This window comes from Rhipicephalus microplus, unplaced genomic scaffold, assembly GCF_043290135.1.
Source record: "Rhipicephalus microplus isolate Deutch F79 unplaced genomic scaffold, USDA_Rmic scaffold_12, whole genome shotgun sequence".
In the NCBI taxonomy this organism is placed as follows: domain Eukaryota; kingdom Metazoa; phylum Arthropoda; class Arachnida; order Ixodida; family Ixodidae; genus Rhipicephalus; species Rhipicephalus microplus.
In genome coordinates, this window is record NW_027464585.1 from 56,100,120 (window position 1) to 56,106,318 (window position 6,199).

Sequence of the window (6,199 nt, forward strand, 5' to 3'; positions counted from 1 at the left end):
ACCTAACCTAACCTAACGTAACCTAACCTAACCTAACCTAACCTAACCCAACCTAACCTAACCTAACCCAACTCAACCCAACCTAACCTAATCTAACCTAACCTAACCTAACCTAACCAAACCTAACCTGATCTAAGCTAACCTAACCTAACCTAACCTAACCTAACCTAACGACGGTTGCAAGCGCTTTCACATTAGATATCGCAGTTCCCGACTTGTAATGGTGAAAAACACTGCATCTCACTAATTGACATTGTTTAATGCGGTTTTACGACGGTTCATATCTTAACCTAACCTAACATTCGCACTTGTATCTAAAAACGCTCTATTACACTGTTTTGTTCACAATTACGATATTTGCATAACCTCACAGTTTTTAACCAATTTATTGCAGTACAGAATGCTGTATCTCGCTAAATGACATTGTTCTTTAAGGTTTCACGATGCTTGCATGCGCTTTAACGAGAATATCACAATATAGCAGTTTCGCACTTGTAACGGTAGAACACGCAGTATTTGGCTTGTTCATGCCATTTTGTGTGCTTTCACAATATTTCACCTCTCGCAGTTTCGTACTCGCAATAAAACAACACTATCTCGTTAGATGACATCGTTTTTGGTGGTTTCACGACGCTACGTAGCTCAAACTAACCTAACCTTCGCACTTATATCGTTAGAAAACGTTTTATTCGCTACTTTACAATGTTTTCTACAAGATAACGACGGTTTCATGCGCTTTCACATTAGATATCGCAGTTCCCTACTTGTAATGGTGAAAAACACAGCATCTCACTGAGTGACATTGTTTAATGCGGTTTTAGCGCGGTTCATATCTTAACCTAACCTAACCTAACCTTACCTAACCCAACCTAACCCAACCTAACCTAACCTAACCTAACCAAACCTTACCTAACATAACCTAACCTAACCTAACCAAACCAAACCTAACCTAACCTAACCTAACGTAACCTAACCTAACCTAACCTAACCTAACCTAACCAAACCTAACCTAACCTAACCTAACGTAACCTTACGTAACCTAACCTAACCCAACCCAACCCAACCTAACCTAACCTAACCTAACCTAAACTAACCTAACCCAACCCAACCCAACCTTACCTGACCTAACCTAACCTAACGTAACCTAACCTAACCTAACATAACCTAACGTAACCTAACCTAACCTAACCTAACGTAACCTAACCTAACCTAACCCAACCTAACCCAACCCAACCCAACCCAACAAAACCCAACCCAACCTAACCTAACCTTACCTAACCTAACCAAACTATTCTTACCTAACCTAACCTAACCTAACCTAACGTAACCTAACCTAACGTACCCTAACGTAACCTAACCTAACCTAACCTAACCTAACCTAACCTAACCCAACTCAACCCAACCTAACCTAATCTAACCTAACCTAACCTAACCTAACCAAACCTAACCTAACCTAACCTAACCTAACGACGGTTGCAAGCGCTTTCACATTAGATATCGCAGTTCCCGACTTGTAATGGTGAGAAACACTGCATCTCACTAAGTGACATTGTTTAATGCGGTTTTACGACGGTTCATATCTTAACCTAACCTAACTTTCGCACTTGTATTGAAAAACGCTCTATTACACTGTTTTGTTCACAATTACGATATTTGCATAACCTCACAGTTTTTCACCAACTTATTGCAGTACAGAATGCTGTATCTCGCTAAATGACATTGTTCTTTAAGGTTTCACGATGCTTGCATGCGCTTTAACGAGAATATCACAATATAGCAGTTTCGCACTTGTAACGGTAGAACACGCAGTATTTGGCTTGTTCATGCCGTTTTGTGTGCTTTCACAACATTTCACCTATCGCAGTTTAATACTCGCAATAAAACAACACTATCTCGTTAGATGACGTTGTTTTTGGTAGTTTCACGACGCTACCTAGCTTAAACTAACCTAACCTAACCTAACCTTCGCACTTCTATCGTTATAAAACGTTTTACTCGCAACTTTACAATGTTTTCTACAAGATTACGACGGTTTCATGCGCTTTCAAATTAGATATCGTAGTTCCCGACTTGTAATGTTGAAAAACACTACATCTCACTAAGTGACATTGTTTAATGCGGTTTTACGACGGTTGATATGTCAACCTAACCTAACATTCGCACTTGTATCTAAAGACGCTCAATTACACTGTTTCGTTCACAATTACGATATTTGCTTGACCTCACAGTTTCTCACCAACTTATTACAGTACAGAACGCTGTATCTCGCTAAATGACATCGTTCTTTAAGGTTTCACGATACTTGCATGCGCTTTAACGAGAATATCACAATAAAGCAGTTTCGCACTTGTAACGACACAAGACGCAGTATCTGGCTAGTTCATGCCATTTTGTGTGCTTTCACAATATTTCACCTATCGCAGTTTCGTACTCGCAATAAAACAACACTATCTCGTTAGATGACATCGTTTTTGGTGGTTTCACGACGCTACGTAGCTCAAACTAACCTAACCTTCGCACTTCTATCGTTAGAAAACGTTTTATTCGCTACTTTACAATGTTTTCTACAAGATTACGACGGTTTCATGCGCTTTCACATTAGATATCGCAGTTCCCGACTTGTAATGGTGAAAAACACAGCATCTCACTGAGTGACATTGTTTAATGCGGTTTTAGCGCGGTTCATATCTTAACCTCACCTAACCTAACCTTACCTAACCCAACCTAACCCAACCTAACCTAACCTAACCTAACCAAACCTTACCTAACATAACCTAACCTAACCTAACCAAACCAAACCTAACCTAACCTAACCTAACGTAACCTAACCTAACCTAACCTAACCAAACCTAACCTAACCTAACCTAACGTAACCTTACCTAACCTAACCTAACCTAACCTAACCTAACCCAACCCAACCCAACCTAACCTAACCTAACCTAACCTAAACTAACCTAACCCAACCCAACCCAACCTTACCTGACCTAACCTAACCTAACGTAACCTAATCTAACCTAACATAACCTAACGTAACCTAACCTAACCTAACCTAACCTAACGTAACCTAACCTAACCTAACCCAACCTAACCCAACCCAACCCCACCCAACAAAACCCAACCCAACCTAACCTAACCTAACCTAACCTAACCTTACCTAACCTAACCAAATTATTCTTACCTAACCTAACCTAACCTAACGTAACCTAACCTAACGTACCCTAACGTAACCTAACCTAACCTAACCTAACCTAACCCAACTCAACCAAACCTAACCTAATCTAACCTAACCTAACCTAACCTAACCAAACCTAACCTAACCTAACCTAACGACGGTTGCAAGCGCTTTCACATTAGATATCGCAGTTCCCGACTTGTAATGGTGAGAAACACTGCATCTCACTAAGTGACATTGTTTAATGCGGTTTTACGACGGTTGATATCTCAACCTAACCTAACATTCGCACTTGTATCTAAATACGCTCAATTACACTGTTTCGTTCACAATTACGATATTTGCTTGACCTCACAGTTTCTCACCAACTTATTACAGTACAGAACGCTGTATCTCGCTAAATGACATCGTTCTTTAAGGTTTCACGATACTTGCATGCGCTCTAACGAGAATATCACAATAAAGCAGTTTCGCACTTGTAACGGCACAAGACGCAGTATCTGGCTAGTTCATGCCATTTTGTGTGCTTTCACAACATTTCACCTATCGCAGTTTCATACTCGCAATAAAACAACACTATCTCGTTAGATGACATCGTTTTTGGTGCTTTCACGACGCTACGTAGCTCAAACTAACCTAACCTTCGCACTTCTATTGTTAGAAAACGTTTTATTCGCTACTTTACAATGTTTTCTACAAGATTACGACGGTTTCATGCGCTTTCACATTAGATATCGCAGTTCCCGACTTGTAATGGTGAAAAACACAGCATCTCACTAAGTGACATTGTTTAATGCGGTTTTAGCGCGGTTCATATCTTAACCTAACCTAACCTAACCTAACCTAATTTAACCTAACCTAACCTTACCTAACCCAAACTAACCTAACCTAACCAAACTTACCTAACATAACCTAACCTAACCTAACCTAACCAAACCTAACCTAACCTAACCTAACGTAACCTAACCTAACCTAACCTAACCTAACCTAACCTAACGACGGTTTCAAGCGCTTTCACATTAGATATCGCAGTTCCCGACTTGTAATGGTGAGAAACACTGCATCTCACTAAGTGACATTGTTTAATGCGGTTTTACGACGGTTCATATCTTAACCTAACCTAACTTTCGCACTTGTATTGAAAAACGCTCTATTACACTGTTTTGTTCACAATTACGATATTTGCATAACCTCACAGTTTTTCACCAACTTATTGCAGTACAGAATGCTGTATCTCGCTAAATGACATTGTTCTTTAAGGTTTCACGATGCTTGCATGCGCTTTAACGAGAATATCACAATATAGCAGTTTCGCACTTGTAACGGTAGAACACGCAGTATTTGGCTTGTTCATGCCGTTTTGTGTGCTTTCACAACATTTCACCTATCGCAGTCTAATACTCGCAATAAAACAACACTATCTCGTTAGATGACGTCGTTTTTGGTAGTTTCACGACGCTCCCTAGCTTAAACTAACCTAACCTAACCTAACCTTCGCACTTCTATCGTTAGAAAACGTTTTACTCGCAATTTTACAATGTTTTCTACAAGATTACGACGGTTTCATGCGCTTTCAAATTAGATATCGTAGTTCCCGACTTGTAATGTTGAAAAACACTACATCTCACTAAGTGACATTGTTTAATGCGGTTTTACGACGGTTGATATGTCAACCTAACCTAACATTCGCACTTGTATCTAAAGACGCTCAATTACACTGTTTCGTTCACAATTACGATATTTGCTTGACCTCACAGTTTCTCACCAACTTATTACAGTACAGAACGCTGTATCTCGCTAAATGACATCGTTCTTTAAGGTTTCACGATACTTGCATGCGCTTTAACGAGAATATCACAATAAAGCAGTTTCGCACTTGTAACGACACAAGACGCAGTATCTGGCTAGTTCATGCCATTTTGTGTGCTTTCACAATATTTCACCTATCGCAGTTTCGTACTCGCAATAAAACAACACTATCTCGTTAGATGACATCGTTTTTGGTGGTTTCACGACGCTACGTAGCTCAAACTAACCTAACCTTCGCACTTCTATCGTTAGAAAACGTTTTATTCGCTACTTTACAATGTTTTCTACAAGATTACGACGGTTTCATGCGCTTTCACATTAGATATCGCAGTTCCCGACTTGTAATGGTGAAAAACACAGCATCTCACTGAGTGACATTGTTTAATGCGGTTTTAGCGCGGTTCATATCTTAACCTAACCTAACCTAACCTTACCTAACCCAACCTAACCCAACCTAACCTAACCTAACCTAACCAAACCTTACCTAACATAACCTAACCTAACCTAACCAAACCAAACCTAACCTAACCTAACCTAACGTAACCTAACCTAACCTAACCTAACCTAACCAAACCTAACCTAACCTAACCTAACGTAACCTTACCTAACCTAACCTAACCTAACCTAACCCAACCCAACCCAACCTAACCTAACCTAACCTAACCTAAACTAACCTAACCCAACCCAACCCAACCTTACCTGACCTAACCTAACCTAACGTAACCTAATCTAACCTAACATAACCTAACGTAACCTAACCTAACCTAACCTAACGTAACCTAACCTAACCTAACCCAACCTAACCCAACCCAACCCCACCCAACAAAACCCAACCCAACCTAACCTAACCTAACCTAACCTAACCTTACCTAACCTAACCAAATTATTCTTACCTAACCTAACCTAACCTAACGTAACCTAACCTAACGTACCCTAACGTAACCTAACCTAACCTAACCTAACCTAACCTAACCCAACTCAACCAAACCTAACCTAATCTAACCTAACCTAACCTAACCTAACCAAACCTAACCTAACCTAACCTAACGACGGTTGCAAGCGCTTTCACATTAGATATCGCAGTTCCCGACTTGTAATGGTGAGAAACACTGCATCTCACTAAGTGACATTGTTTAATGCGGTTTTACGACGGTTCATATCTTAACCTAACCTAACATTCGCACTTGTATCTAAAAACGCTCTATTACACTGTTTCGT